Source organism: Lonchura striata, chromosome 1, assembly GCF_050655825.1.
Source record: "Lonchura striata isolate lonStrDom1 chromosome 1, ASM5065582v1, whole genome shotgun sequence".
NCBI lineage: Eukaryota > Metazoa > Chordata > Aves > Passeriformes > Estrildidae > Lonchura > Lonchura striata.
In genome coordinates this window covers 11,446,036-11,462,986 of record NC_140703.1, presented here as the reverse complement: position 1 = coordinate 11,462,986, position 16,951 = coordinate 11,446,036, and the positions used below count along the sequence as shown (strand labels likewise).

Here is a 16,951-nt window from a genome sequence, read left to right as displayed (position 1 = left end):
ACAGACAAAAAAAGGTTACCTGTCCCAAGAACAGGATTCCCAATGCTGAAGTGTATTTCTAAACTGTTCATATCCCATTAAGCATATGGGAATTTCAAATCTTTAAAATGCAAGGTTGTGCCATCATTTTGGAACATCTGGATCGAAATGAAAATTATCTGATGTTTCCCTGAAATTCTGAAGCTTTATTTCCAAATCCATCCCTATTACTGGTTTCTGAGACAATGGTTAGAAAAATTATGTAAAAAACTTCATTGTCCAAGTGGCTGAAGCATTTGTAGCCTTTTGTAAGTAACTCAGGAAGGGGATGCATGCAGTGAAGGACGAAAAGGATGGGATTATGTCATGAACCAAGATGGACACTGTGGAAGTTCTGCCAGAACAGAGTTAAGGGATTAGTGTTTGGATAGACAGTTAAGAAAGAAACATAAGCCTAATTGGAAAATGATTATTCAGCAAAGGCCAAATGCTAGTGAAGATAATGAGAAGGTTGATTAGTGAGTTGAAAGAAATGAGAAGGATAAACCTGCAGCCTGTTTTGATTACTGAAATGAACAGCACATGGGAAATATGCAACTGGAAATAGTTTAGAAATTCCTATTTGGTGATGTTAGGTGAAGCAAAAGAAGAAAATAGCATTAATTGAGGGAAGAATCATGAGTATGGTCAGGATTCAGAGGACAATTTCAAGCATTTTTGTCAACCTCTGAATTTTATCTCATTTTGTGTTGAATCCTGTAAAAACCCCCATTATTTCATTTTTATCCTACCAACACAGGTAACTTCCTTCCATTTCCAGATGTCCTTGCACTCTTCCACTGCCTGAGACAGCTCTCAGTTACTGCCTTACTTCAGTAATTGGGATATTTTTCTCTCTCCATACCCTGACTGCCTCACTGACTGCATTACACCCTGAGAGATGCACCCCCATTTTTCAATGATTCTGTGATCTAAAATCTAATTAAACTGTCTTCTGATCTCTGTTTCTCTGTCTGTCTGATCTATCAACACCCATTTTCCACTTGAAAGGGTAAACAGATATCCATCTCTACCAACAGCAAGGAAGAATCATAAGTCTGTAACTACAAACCCTGTAATTCAACTAAGGAAGTCAGGGAGACTTTAGCATGGCCATCAAATTAAATTCTGAAGCTGTTATTCAAATTATTTTATGTTGTCTGTATGCATATTGCCAATATTTTTCTGTGCACTTATATTATGCTTTTATGTTTTGTATATGTTATATATATATATACATTTTGAAAATAAGATACATTTTAAAATTATTTTACAAAGAAATATATGAAGAATACAGAACCTGCCAAAGAGTTAAATTAATTAAAGCAGTAGGTAAGTGAACTCGTTGGGCAGAACAAAGATTTATGAAAATAAATATTATGGCTGAAATAGAAATCTGTATAGGAATTAGAGCCATTAAATGGAAAGTATATTCTAGGATGCTACAGAGGGAGTTTACATCTCTAGGGTAGTTAAAATAAAGTAACAGGATCAGCAAATGCTTTTTACATTGGAGATTTCTATAACAAGGCAGGATGTTTGATACTGGCAGAGTTTTAATTACTCAGATGTTGACTTGGATGCCACTCAATTTAAAAAAAATGAAGAAGAGGAACACATTTTAAGGGACATTTCAGGATTGTTTTCTTCCACAGCTTATTGAAGCATTCAGATGGTTAGAGGCTATTTTGGACCAAATCCTAGGATATATACCAAGCATGATTAATACGACTGAAGCAAGGAAACACTCAGACATTACAGTATCATTAGTTCAAATTATTCTTGGGAGCTGGTGGAAGCCAAGTGAACATTCTGGACCAGAAGAAAGTTGACTTTGAGAAAACATGAAATGCCCCAACAGGTTTTGGTTATTATTTTGTTGGTCAAGATTGAATTTTGCAGAGGGAGTCTAGTGAAGACTCTAGGAAGTATTTTAGAAACAGTTGGTGATGCAATTAAAACCCATCCTGGATCAGTCTAGAGGGGAAAAAAAGGCAACAGATGCAAGTTTATTTAAGTGGCAATGTAAAAATAATTATAAACAGAAGGCTTCTTTAAAAATATATACAAAAAGTAGTGAGAGGTGGATTGGGAAATCTCTAAAAATAAGCATAAGTAAGTCAAGAACATAATTAGCAGCACTGAACATCAAATTGTAAAGGGTATTTCAACCAGAAAAGAATTCTGCTGTTGTATTTACAGTAAATGGAAAAGAAAATGGGAAAGTGATCTACTTAAAACAGAGACTGGAGAACTGAAGAAAAAGAAAAAAATAGCAGATTTTAAGAAGAGACAGGGGATGGCAAGCTGCTCAGAGTCAGGATTACATTTCCTAATTAAAGCAATTATGAACACTTAACGTTGCATTGAATGAATAATTTTCCATTTCTTATGAATCTTCCCACACTGGCAGACAGCTTTCACAGCCACAGTGGTGCCAGCCATTGGGCAGGCTCCCACCTAACTGGAGTAGCTTTCAGGAAGGGGTTCTTGGGTTCCTGTAGGAGCCAGGAACACGTGAAATAGTTTGGAGTATCTGAGGAGTGACAACCTGGCCACACTCACTAGGGGAGAGCCAATGTATGTGCTAGTGTCATACAGAGCCCAGCCTGTATGCCTGGGCTGCAAGCAGGGCTCCATCCATCCATCCATCCATCCATCCATCCATCCATCCATCCATCCACCCATCCATCCTTTCATTCTTCCACCCTCCTTTCTGTGCTCCTACCACCAGCTGACTGGTAGAGTCCAAGAGAAAAAGTTCAGACAACACGTATATCACTTAAAATTTTAATTTCTTAATTACAATTAAATTACATGTATCACTTAAAATTGTAGTTTTTGCCTATTGATTTTTCCAGCAGTATCAAAAAGGCAACTCATCTTCTTGAATTTGAGAAAAAAGTTTGTGTTCTCAAATGATTCAGGATTGTAGTCTCATAATGTAAACCTGATCTAAAGCAAAATTCCTAGTATCTTGAGGAAAGAGAATTACTAGAATGAAAATAATTCACAGTTATGAGAGTTCAAGAAAATGAAGACAGAAACTGATGAAGTCTTTTGGAAATTACTTTCTAACTTCCTTGATGAGAGCACAGCACTAGAAACTTGCAAACATAATGTCATTAGTCTAAGATAGGTCTGTGACATCAATTATGGAAAAATATTAGCAAAAATATGTAGGGTCAGTGATGGAGCATGCTTTGGTACTTAATTTCTTTAGAGACAAGTAACATAAATTTATGAGACTTTGATATGGCTTAATTCAATTGTCATTTTCCCCTCTATATTTTTATTATGTAGTCTTGTCTGCATTCAGTATAGAAAGAATTGGCATAATATTTTTTTTAATGTATACCATTTTCACCTTGACAGTGATTAATTTCACACAAGAATTATCTTGGTGAAGAAAGCAAAGATATTCCTACCCTTTTCCTTTGAAGACTGAGCATGTTCTCCTTTGATGAGGTGGAGCTTCCAGATGCATGAGGTGTCCCCCTGCAGCCCATGGGGACTAACACTGGAGACTGCAATTGCTGCAGCAGGAGCCCCTTGTTGCAGCCAGGCTGGGAAAAAGGGAAAGAGTTCATTGCAATATATAACACTTGGCTCAAAAGGACCAGGTGTGGAGATTGTAATGGATCAGTCTTTGAATTTTATAACTCAAATCATGAGTTGAACGTTGGAGGAGTTGCTGTAGTAGGAGCCACCTGAACCAGTGGAGAGCAAGCCCAAAGCAGTGCGAGTGCAGCAGTGACCCACCCTGGGCTGGTTTTGGTGCCCAGTAACTCATGCAACACTCACCTCTCCTGTGGTGCTCCTGAGTGACCAGAAGAACAAAGGGAGCCCATTTTTATGGACACTTTGCAGGTGTGGTCCATAGACTAAGAGAGTGGCATGTATGATATAAAAGGATAGGAAGTGGGGAGGTGATTGATGGGATTGTATTGAAAAGTGTGAGACCTGAGTGTGATGTGACAGAATAAGGGAGTTAATAATGTGCTGGTTTGGGCTGGGGTAGAGTTGTTTTTCCCATGCAGCTTGAACCCACCCAGTAACATCTCTGGATGTTACTCTTCTTCCATGTGGCTGATGAACACTGGCCAGTTCCAATGCTAGGTATTCTAGCACAGTTTACTACTGGTAGCAAATCCGTAAACAAAGCAAATGTTAGGGAATAGTTAGCAATAGGATCAAAAGATATCACATTGTTGGTCCAAACAGGTGAAAACATCATCTAACCTTTTGAGTTAGAACACCAAAAATACTATTTTTAATTGTCAACATTTTTGCCTTCAGAAAAAAAAAATGGTGAATATGGCCTTGATATCCCCCTTTTGCCCTCAGTTTGTGAAGCTGCCCCACGTCTGCTAAAGTGCTCACTTGTGTGTGGGAGGAAATGGATGACAAATAATAACAGCTATAGGAAACTGAAGACAAAAGAGGCAAAAGAAGGATTTTTATTGTCTAACAGTCCTTGAATTCCTGACTGCATGTAATGGCACTAGGAAAGATAAGCGAGCTATAGAGGCATCTCCCTCGGGATACTGGAATTGAAATGCTATTATTTGGAATACAAGCTCCTGGCCAGGCTTCAGTTTGCTCACCATATTTGGTTTTAGTGACTTTTTCTAACAAAGAGTAGTGCTGAAGGTACAGAGCATGATATCAAGTATAATTCAAAGTGATGGGAAGAAGATGTTCTTTATGGTGTATAAAAATTAGCAGGACTATGCCTGGCTGTATTGTGGATAGTTATATTTATGATCCAGTAGATGCCCCTGACATGTATGTTTGTGGGGTATTTTTTTTTGAGGAAGCAATTTTTTACGTAAATGGAAAATAGTCTTACTGGAAAAGACTGAAGGAAAAACAAAAATGAAGTTTCCTTTTTTATTCTTCATTAGATAAAGCATCTCATAGCTGAGCATTGCTTAGCTCAAAAGTAGATTCTTAAGGTTTTAAGCTCCTGAGGAAGGTTGTTAAATACATTGTTTAACATGAAGGGTGTGAGTTGCATTTTGAATTCTGTTGGTTTACCTGAAGTTTTATATTTATTAAATGCATGTTTGGACTGGGACTAAAGATCTGTGGGGAAGGATTTGTAACTTTCTTTTGTTGCTTTTACTTCAATGAAAATAGTAAGTAGTAGTAATTATTGTGCTGTTTCATGGTCATTATCAAAATAAAACTTTATGCAGCTTGTTGACTGCCTTGGTTAAAAAGCATCTTTCTAGTACTTTAGATTATATAGATTTACCTCGTTCTTTCAAGGTTCTGAAGCAATGTTAATAAGCCATTTCCTCGCATTTTTTTTCTCTTTTGGTCTTAATGAGCATCTTGGAAGTAGCAATTAAAAATTAGCAGCAGTAAAAATTAGCAATGGTAAAATATAAACAAAGGGATTTAAAAATAACTGTTAACCTCAAAAGTCAAGATCTGATAGGATTGGGTTTTTCCCTATCCCTGTAAAACGCATTACCTCACATAACACATCCCATGTATACAGTGCTGTATGTCAGCATGAAATGTCCAACTCAAGTTTGTTATCCAAGGCTTGAAATTAAAAAAGGCAACAACAAAAAAAATCTATTAAAAAAGGCTCTCTCATTTTTGTTTCAGTTTTCTAACAGAAAATGTGCTTGCCTAGCAAGACGCATGAGCAGTGTTTCACATGTCCAGGACTGATCAGCCTGATGATGCAGTACCTGCTCCATAGAGCTGATCCAATACAGACTAACCTTTTCTCACATGTATGATGCCTAGGATCTCATGTGAATGACCATCTTTCAAAGAAATTGATTTAAAACTGATTAGCCAAAGGGGCTAATCATTTAGCATTGAATAGCAATATCTACAAGTTACCTCACAGTGTTTTCATGGTAAATCCATTACAGCCATATCCCACAATTACTCACCAACAGTTCAGTGCTTATTTCCTTTCTCTAGGGAAAGGCTTGGTGTAAAAAGCAGCAATATATTTGACAATAACTAATTATTGTCAATTAATAAAACAATTGGCAATTAAAACCAACATGGTAACAATTTTGCATGGTGATCCTTCATAAACAAGTGTGGTGCAAGAAGGCTTTCCATCTTATGTGCTCCCATGGGTGAGAAAGGGCCATTATAGCAGCAGATATTTCTTGGAAGGGGCAAATTTTACTTGATTGGATGAAAATTTGGAGTGTGTATTTATCTAAATAAAACACGAAGGAATGCAGTCCAACTAGCTTAAATATGGAATTTTTGTCAGGATTGTGTACCTGGAAAAAATATGGAGGTGAGAACCATGGGATAAAATTGTGAGCTGCTGACAGCCTTAAAAATTGCCCTAATTGAGAATGAGACTGTGAGGCACATCTAACTGTTGCTAGGACCTTGGAAAGGACTGACACTCAATCTTCTAATTCCATATTATGGAGAGAACCTGCAGTGTTTGTGACCTTGCAAAATCAGTTTGAGCCTACCTGACTTTTAAAGCCTTAAATCAAGATCCTGCCAGAACGAGATGATTATTGTAAGAATGATAACCCACAGATACGGCAAAATGAAATCTAGTTGGGTGTCAAAATGACATGGACAAACTCTGGCACTGGAAATGTCAATCACATGGCCTCCTGCCAAGGTTAAATCTCAACTTCCCTGTGACTCAACAGTCTGGACACTTTGGCAATTGTTTCCAACAGAAATACCAGAGAAAAGCAAGGACCTTCTGTTAACAGCTGGTGTGAGGTGACTTGAAATAGGCTTTTGAGCTTTACTTGGGAAGTGTTAGAGAAAGGGGAGAAAGTGGTTGTTTTGGACAGCAACTGATCTCCAGACATATGGGCCCCAAATGCTTCTCTATTTGCTTATATATTTGTAATGTAGAGCCAAGTAAGAGAGCTGCATCTCCCAGCTAGAGCAGGGGGATTGACAAACACTTTAAAGCAAATCTGTTAATTCAGAATTCCAGGTAAATTCTCTTTTTCAAATTCTCATCATAAATTCCAAATATCACCTTTTGCTCACTGACATTTTCTTCCATAATTCCTCATTGCTCATAAACTAGATGTGCCAATTTTTTAAAATGTGGAAACACGAGAATTTCTGCTGAATTACAAGGAAAGTATATTAACAGATTGCCATTGCTACTCACCCCAAGTCAGTGAACCACAGAATGGGTCAGGTTAGACGGGACCACAGTGGGTCATCTGGTCCAATCTTCCTGCTCAAGCAGGTGTCCTACTGCCATCTATCACTTTTAAGTGTCAATCAATGATATGTTTCCTTCCTTGTGTTCCTGGCCATAGCTGGAAAGCTATAACTAGAAGCATCTCTCTACTAAATTAAATGATATTACAGCACAGAAAAAGTTTTTGGCTGGACTCCAAACTTAATTTTATTGAAACATGGAGTTTTCTTTCATTACGCATAAAAGCAGAGAGGAGCATAGGAGTCATTTCCAATCCCTGGCACCTAGTTTCAAATCACTAATTTATCTTTATGAAATGTGAGGGGTGGGTAACAGAAGTGAGAAATATGTTTACTGGGAGCTTCTAAATTTCTATTTCAGAGGTGGATTTGGTACTAGGTATGTTTCAACACTTAGTGGGAATAAATTTCCCATGGTGAGAAAAATTGTCAACACAGGTGGTCCAGGTTTATGTTCTCTTCCCTAGATCTTCACAGAACTAGTTACGTTTACCTTAATATCCTGTAATTCCTAAGTGCAGAGAGGTTCATTAGTTCCTAACAAGGGTTTTTGCTTTCACCAGCTGGGTTCCTCTCACCACTACAGATCCAGGTTCCCCACCATGCCCCACTCTTTTGTCTCTTCCCTGCCACTTCAACCCCTTCTGTACCATACACCCTTTAATCTTTACAATACTCACACAAATGGAGTGCTTAAATTATTTGAGCCTTTCTTGGGTAAAGACTGGCCAGTGTGAGCCTTTATTGTGCCCTTCCACACCTCAGCCATGCAAGTCATAGAGGCAACACCTTCCTAAAAATCTATTTCTCTCCCATTTCCTTCCTCCCCTGTAATTTCATGCTGCTGCCCTGTAGAGTGTATTTCCCAGGGAATGCTTTTAAACCTTTCACTGTTTCCCTTACACTTCTTTCTAAATCTGTTCTAAGCAGATCAAATCTGATAGATAGCTGATGTTACAGAAAGAACTCTGCTGGAGTTTTCTGAGAGGCAAAATGTAGTACAGATATGTACGAAAATAGAAAATTCTGTAAGGCAGTTCCGCTGCGCTCAAAATCATTTTGTCTGTAAAGTCTTTCTGAGTATCTGTACAAAGAATTCTGGTGGGCCGTTTGATCTGGGATAAGAAGTAACAGAGACTGTATGGATCAGTGAATTTTTTTCCTGTAGGAATGTTTGACTGAAATCTTTCCTCAAAACACTCTGTTTTGTTTCTCTGGGTACCTATACACCGTTATGTTTGATGATTCCCTGTAATTACAGCAAAAGGTGACTTTTAAATTTGTTTTCCAGGAATTGGAATATGTGCTATGTGTTCTGGAATAAAGAAAAAATGCAAAAAAATTATTTATATGCCTCAAAACTGAGGCAAAACTTTCTGTTTTGAGAAGAATATTTCCACCACTCTTATGGAATCAGAGTGATATCTACTTTCTCAGATTAATTCCTTGTTTGATAACATTCATGCAACCCCTTGTTCTGTTTGGGATATGTTTGAAAAAGCCACCAAATGTATAAAAAGTGAAGGGAAAAAAAAATAAAAAGACACCCATATTCAAAAATACATTACAGATAGGAAAAAGCACACAAAATCCTCTGGGTGAATCCTAGAAAAAAGATGGTGTATCCATCCTAGACAAAAAAAAAAAATCCTAGGAATAAATGTCACTAGGTATTATGAAAACAAACCATCCAATTTCTTTCTCCTCCTTGGATATCTACATGCTTTTATTTGTGCTAGTAAACCGGTTGTGATTAGGAGAGCTCCTAGGCATGGATTCCAGGTATATAAACATATATAAAAATATACATCTATATTTATGTCCCCTCTGGTTCCAAAGGGCAAAGAAGGCCAGCACACTTCACCTACCACTAAAGCACCATAATTCCTCTCTTTAGAGGGGAGAGCATTTTCTCCATTAAAACAGAGAATTTAGTAATTTTTCTGTATTTAAAGATAAATTAAATGACCATAATATGTGAATGCATTAACATCTTGCCAAAAGTCTTCACAGAAATTATACAAAGTTGGAAAGTATCTCAACCAGGTTTATGATGGAAAAAATCAGGTTTCAAAGTAACATTTTCGGAGTTTGCTTCTTTATCTGTTGTCAGGCACTCTGTGCAATATGCATGCTAAATTATGCTGCTTGTCTTATTCCCTGCTTTAGGTGCTGGTGTCAAGTTAAATCAGGATGGTCACCTTGCAGCTTTTGAGTTTTTAGTTGTTTTTAATAAGGAGTTCACATGGCTGAAAAGATTGTCTCTGATTGGGTCATAAATTTTATCTCTTTTTAAGGTGAACGAGTACACAAAAAACTTTTTTCTCTTTCACTTGCACAGCATTATGAGACAGGGACATGCTGGCTGTTTCTGTACATTGTTTCTGCCTCTCCTTTCAGGGAATAAAATATTGAGAACAGGATAGGAGATGCAAAGATCAGGCATGATCTCCAAAGCATTGCTTAACTGCATTCGAAATAGATGTGCTCTACATTTTCATGTGTGTTGGGTTTTCTGGAAAAAACACACTTTTAAAACTATGGAATTAAAATATTTCTATTAAGTTTTGACTGGCCATTTTCTGTGCCCTTTCTGAATGAACTCCGATCTGTTTAGTAAAAATGTGATTGCAACAGTTATTGAAATATATAATTTTTCAAACACTAGCTATTTCAGTAAATTAAAAATATTGATCATGTGTCAGTTTCAAAAAAGAGGAACAAAAAATAAAAATGAACATGACTTCAATTTCAAATACTTTTAAATAAAAAAAATATATCTTTTCCTAAGCACCAGTTCTAAACACTCAAAGCAATGCAACATTTAGCAACACCCCTGGGAATATTCCCTGTAGCTGAATCAATCTTATTCTCAAGTGCGTTCCTGAGATTCAGTGTAAATTATCTTTTTTAGAAATATCATTCCATACCTCCCACATATCTTTAATGTGCTTTTGAAGTGTTTGTCATGAAGCTTTAGATGAAACCAGGGTCTCTTTCTCAATGATAGAAAACATCTTCCATTTAAATCCAATCTTCCATTAGACTGTACCTAATGTTGGATCTCTTCGCTTTGGATTAGACTTTAAAAGTGTGAAATGAATGAGTGGGAACAATGGGTGAAATTCTATACAAAAAATTTTATTCCTCAGTTTTTGTTCATGAAAATTTGGACAGAAATTTTTTGTAAGCTCCTGGGTCAGTGTTCTCAGCTCTAACTACTGCTCCAGCAGGGGATAATTGTAAAGTACTGTGAGCATCTATCAATCACACTAAACTGTTTTATTAAAACCCAAGTAAATCTCTGTTTTTATGGAGTCTTAAATCTAAGTAATGTTTAAAGCTTTAAGTACTTTACATCCAGGATGGAACTAATCCAATATTATGTCTCATAATGACAAAGATTTCTTTATCTTGGAGTGTTGAGAACACCTTAAAAAAACAGTCTCATAGAGCTACACATTCAGGAAGCTGTTGCTGTCTGTGCCAATGAAAAGGAGTTCCCAGATGAAATTATAACCAGAAAATGGGATTTTTTAGAGCAGAAACATGGGGAATAGATGAAGATTATGATTGTTTTCTCAGAGAGAATAAACATTTCTGGAATGATCAAGTCTACAGTTCACTCCTAAGGGGAACAATTAAATTCTGAAAAAGTTCAAAGAAGAATTTTAAAAAAGGTTAAATAAAATGGATTGTTCTGAGAGAGTCTATATGGTCCATTTAATTTAGCAACTAGACAGTTAATCTCATCTCCATTTTTTTGGTGGGATTTGTTAAAGAAAAAGATCCCTTGACTGAAAGCTATAAAAAGAACCAACGGGATATTCAATTTGACTTTGGATGCCATTTTTTAAATTTGGAATACCACATATTATTTAAGATTTCCTAATAATTGACATCCTAATTTTAAGGGACATAACACTGTTCTCACTCACTCACTACGCTGGTGAAAGTAGAAATTGATAGAGTTCTCTGCGTTGTTTCACAGACAGATGTGATCCCACACCTTTAATTAGAAAGCTTTAAAGATGTAATACTAAACAGAGTTTTTGTGTTTGCCATATTTTAAAATAGCACCAAAGTAGACAATAGAATGTAGAACAGAAACTCAGTGTTCTTCCCTATACAGATTTTTTTATTACAACATTTGTTGCAGCACGGCAATTTTTTAACTTTCAACTTTCCATAGGAGCGTGTTGTGGTATTTTTAAAACTTTATCTCTCTCTGTCTCTATCCATCCCCCTCTTCCTCTTTGTTCTCTTATTTTAACCCACAAAGAAATTTATTCACTACTTATTTGTGCTCCACATTCTCAGCAGAAAAATGTGCCTTTAGCATTTTCAGAATGACTGCAACAAAATTGTTCAAAGGCATGTGAGTAAATAATAGTTCACAGCCACAAGTGAGGCTACATTTGAGATTCAAACACTGGAGTTTATCAAAGATATGTAGAAAGATTTATATATATATATGTAAAGAGGTATACTGTGATGCATTTACAGTTTTCAGAGGTACATCAGCTACTTCAGGAAATCAAAATGTAGTGGTTGCTCAAAAGAAGAGTGAAAAGTCTCCATACCATTCATATTACATATGAAGCAAATGCCATTATGAAAACTTCATTAATATGTAAATTGCAACATTTTGATTAGCACTTGCAGACCCCTTTTGTTAAGAAAAGAGATGGAAGGAGCTAGCCAGATTGCAATAATTTACATAATAACTCAGTGGTGGCAATGCCACCAAGAAGGATCCTAAGGAAGGCTATTATGACTTTTTTTAACAGCTTAACACAGTATTAAAACCAATTGTACAAAAGAAGGACAATATTTGTCTTTAAACTGACAAACTCTTTCATGGAGTAGTGAGATATATTAAAGATAGTCTAGAGCTTATTTTAAAATAATAGGATATGTTGCTAAACAAAGGAATACAAAAATTGTGTGTCATTGTACAGTGGTCTGAAGCCAAATGAAAGTAGCTTTTGTAACTTGTTTCTCACAGTTGTTTTTGCGGTGTGTTAGATCCTAGTTAGCTTTCTCTTTTATCCCTTCTGAAAACAATAGAAATTTTTCTATTGACTTCAAAAGCCTCAGGATTTATTTCTGCACTCTTTGTTTTCAACCTGGAATATATCGGTAGGAGATGTGAATCTCTCAGATTTTAAAATCACAATATCATAACTGTACAGTATGGCATTTGAATTTCTAAATTCATATAATGCATCCAAAGATGCCCTTCTCTTTTATCACCTGTGAGTGAATTTTATAGGTCCACTAGACTTTGAGTTGCTTAAGCAATATAAGAAAGATCATACATTAGAGTTTTGCTTATTCCTTATACTTTAAATATTCAGAGCAATTAAGTTAACGAAGCCTCTCTTTAAGTACAATATTGTGCTTTTTCTATTGCTGGTCTTTTGAAGGATGTTTCTATATTTGGACACCTTAAAAGGAGCTCAGTAGCAGTTGTGTTTGCTCAGCTCTCTGGGTCACTGATTGTCAAGAGACAGAGGAGCACTTACAGCTGGCTTACAACAGCGTGGCATATTTTAGTGGTTACCCAGAAAATAGTGTGCAACAGAAAAAAGAGAGAGAAAATCATGGGGATTCTGAGGACTTTCATATACTTGCCAAAGTTCAGAGACCTCAGGGCAAAACAGGAAAAAGAAAATAAAAGAGATTTAAAAAGCAAAGTTCAACAGCTCTGTTTGGTGCTACTTGAAAGTGTATTACAGGCATCATACTGGATTTATCAGAAAAAATAACTGCGATCTTTCAAAATTAGTGAGCTAGGTGGCACATTCTGTTTGTCACAGTTCCATAGGGACTTTTTTTTTGCCCCAGCTGACTTCTGTAGAAAGGATTTCATTATGATGTAACCAAAGCAAATATTGGTCCAAGAGTCAAGACTAACAATACAGCTTTTTGCATTAAAAGGATATTCAGTTACATTGGGAAAAGGGTTCCTATAAAGCAGGGTGCCCACAGAGAACTTCAGAATAGGAACAGATCAACCTGCAGAGATTTTTTTATTTATTTGGCTTTGTTCAATCTTTAAAACATTTATAGAGATTTTTAATGTTTTAGAATCCATTGTAAAAAGCGTGAAACTTTTGTCAAACTTTGTAAAGGTATTATTCAGGTTACAGTTAGGAAAAAATACCCAAAATAACTGCTCGTGCTTATAGGAAGGATTGGGCTTTCAGCTGGTGATAATCAGCCTTGCTCCATTGAATTCAGTAACCTTACACTGGCTGGCTGGTGTTGCAGGCATCAGCAGGAAGGAGTTTATCATGGAAGCACAAACCCAGTTCCAACTAATGGCAGATTTTTCTTAATTGATGGGATAAGACTAATTTACAACAGATAAATATATTAATAAGTTGCTATATAAGGCATATAGGATGCATATGAAACAGAAATTACCTAAAAAATTCCAAAATGGAATTACTAGGTATTATTGATCCTCTAAGGCCAGTAAATGTTAACTTGCTTTTTTAATCATTAGTGTTTATGACACAAACTCCCAACCAGATTAATCTTTTCAATGGATACCAATATGGCCTTTTGGGTTTTAAATATGTTAACAAGCATGTAGTATTTTGGGGGCATTTTTAGCCCCCTTAACAGATATGAGCTCTGGTATAATAAACAAGTCTTAATAATTGGCCTTAAGTAATTTTTTTGTTACAGAAAAATCAGCAGCAAATTGCCCATTGTGCCTCCTTGGAAACAAGAGTTCCTGAGCAGATGAACAAAGGAGGGCAAGCAGTGGTTGGTGACACAGCATGCCTGGTACCCTGCTTTGCCTTCCTAGGTTGGAAGTGACCAGACTTTTTAAATTTCTGGCCCAGCTTGTCTGGTTTGCCTGAACTGTGCATTGTGCAGGCTCAGAAGGGAAAATGTGACATTTCTGTTATCTTTCTGCTTCTTCTTTCAGCACCTGCCAGGTGCCAGTTAAATCTTTGCCATGAAATATTTAACCTCAAGCTTGTCTGTTTTCTGAACAGCAACCCAAAGCTGCTGAGGCCATTCCAGTATCAAGAGACCAGGAACTCCAATATGCAGGAGACCAAACAACAATCTCTTTTTCAGCTGCATTTTCATGTTGGCAAAGTGGGTGCTTCAGGAGCTCTTGTGCTATTGTATATGCAAAGAGGTAAGACTCTAATGAGGTTGTGGGATGAATCAGACTTGCTAATCAGGTCTGCTGTCCACATTGCCAGAGCTGCTACTTCATGATAGCATAAACAGTTCCCCCAGACATTTTTGTTCAAGGTCCTCTTCCTCCTATCACTAATTCATCTTTATTTGTTGAAGTCTGTGTTCTGACACTGTTTTAAAGCATTGTAGGTTCTTCCTGCTTACTGAAGAGCAGGAAATGGAAGCACACCTATCTGTATCCTCATGGAAGTTTCAGAAACATGCTACTCCAGTGACACTGGTAGCCTGTGTCCTAAAGGGCCAAAACTTTTTCCTGACAGAATAATAGCATATTTCATTGTTAATCTGGGCAATCCATTGACTTTATGACTGCAATCACATGCACAATGACCAGCAAAGTGATGCATCACACTCAAGAAGATAAAGTCCATTTTATTGAAGATGTGGCATAAGTGTGTCTCTTTATTAATCTTTTAGCGAGACCTGGCTAGTCCTGGAGGATGGCACATGGAATGATCCCATGCTCATATCTATGACACAGATTTCTGTATCTCACCCATAGGCTCCTCTGGCCTGTCTTACAATCTGGGTATAAAACTTGCCTGTTCCATCCTTTTCATATATCCATGCTAATTTTCAGAATGTACCTTCAAATGGGATGCCTGTGGTTTGTCATATTCCAGTGGCACTGTTATAAAATTCTCAGCAATAAGCTGAGCTGATACATTTTCCCCTAAGTGGCCACTAGCACTCTTGCATTTATGAATGCTTCTTCCTCCCACCCAGTTCTGGGGTGTTTTGAAGCAGGAGCCTCATAACCCTGTAAAGCATTCTCTGATCCTGAGGTGTTTTGGCTGTTTTAAGGAATTTTAATAGTTGGTACTTCTTGCAGTGAGCCAGAGGTGACAAGCTTGTGCATTTGTGTTCTGATAAGGTGACACTTCACGTTGTGCTTGAGGCAGGATATGCCAAGAGAATTTGTGAGGCTACAGGACCTGTTAGAGGCATAGGACAGCTCTGGAGAAAAGCCTGCTGCAGACCTCTCTGAATGTCTGAGCAGTGCCTGGCTGACCCAGCCATGGAGACGTGCCTGGGTTTAACTGGTGAGGGGAATTCACCTGTTTTTCTCCAGAAGGGATCCTGCAGGCACGCAGAGTGGTTGGTCACAGCAAGATGGCACTGAAATAAACCAAAGAGTCATCTGAATTGAGAATGGAAATTCCACTGATGTGTGCAATAGATATGATTCAGGGGGATCTATTAGAGACATGAAGATGGTACAAATGCAGTGAGAATAAGAGTAAAGTAAATGTGCTTAGTCATCTCTTAATTTATAACTTCATGTAATTCTAAATAATTATTTTCACTAACAAAATTCACTGTAACGTCAGCAATGAAAGTCCTGAATTTCTAACAACTTTATTTTTCTTTACTGACATATTCCACTGTTTCCTTTTCACCTCCTCACCCCACAGCACTGATAGAGCAAACAAGATACAGTGAGAGGGTCTTAAATATTTCTCTGTCAGTGTAGGAAATTAACTTTGGTCCTCTACTTTTATTGTGAAACTTGAAAAAGCCTATCTATATTAATTGTATGGTTGTTCCATGTACAAATGCTGATTATGCTGTTGCAGTGTTATTTTCAACATCTCCAACAGCCATTGTACCATTCACTTTTCAAATATAGAGTGGTGCTCATGTGAAAACAAATTGTGGTGAACAACACTCAAAAAAAAAACAACAAAAAAACAAACGTTAATGTGTGTGAAGCAACTTAAAGCAATAACTGTGGCCTTGGACATACAGGCAATCATTCACACAGACTACAAAGCAATCATTTTGTCCACGAAGAGAGAAAAATAGGTTGGAGCAACAATTTGTTCCTAAAAAAATTGGAATCACTTAATCAATTTGCAGTAACTGCCTGATATATTTGTGTAATAATATGACTGACAATTTACAGCCTTTTCCAATAAATTTCAAAGCTGTGATTTGCTGCAGCCATAAGCCATTTATTTTATAAAGGTGACCTTTAATCTCTCTGATGATTGATTAATCAGTATATCATAAATAGAGTCGTGAGAGGTGAAGAAAGATTTGCTTGATGATGACCAATCCTCTGTTTCCTAAGAGCTCTGCAGGTGTATCCAGCACACAGAGAGCTTCATTAAAGACAACAGAGAGGCACTAAGAAAATAACAGTATTTCTTAATATTAGTTAATTAAAAAAAATAATGATAAAAACAATGATAAAAACAATGATAAAAATAATCCTCCACCTGTAAAGAGTTAGCCTGTTGTTTTGCAACACACCCTAAATAAGAGGAAGATAGGTAATTAACCCCTGGGCAGAGCAGAGAATGGACTGTGGCTGTGACTTCAGCATCCTCTTAACCTTCACCACCCTGGGGTGCTGAGTGAGTGCTTTATCCCATTTGATAAACATTGTTTTCAGATGTTCTACCTAAAGACTAGAGAGAGACAGAGATTACCAGAGCTTCTCCCAGTTGTCTTTTCCTCCTCTTCTGCTTCCTAGCCATTCACTGGGAAGACTGAATGGTAG

General features: G+C 37.0%; 1 long non-coding RNA gene across 4 annotated transcripts in view; it reads left to right on the top strand.

The window, feature by feature from the left end:
• LOC146768589 (uncharacterized) overlaps positions 1 to 16,951 on the top strand; it is a 95,150-nt gene that overhangs the window by 13,495 nt on the left and 64,704 nt on the right. For all 4 annotated transcript variants that reach the window (XR_014957987.1, XR_014957988.1, XR_014957985.1 and 1 more), the window contains exon 1: positions 1 to 16,951. This exon is cut by the window's left edge. This is a non-coding gene — a long non-coding RNA (uncharacterized LOC146768589).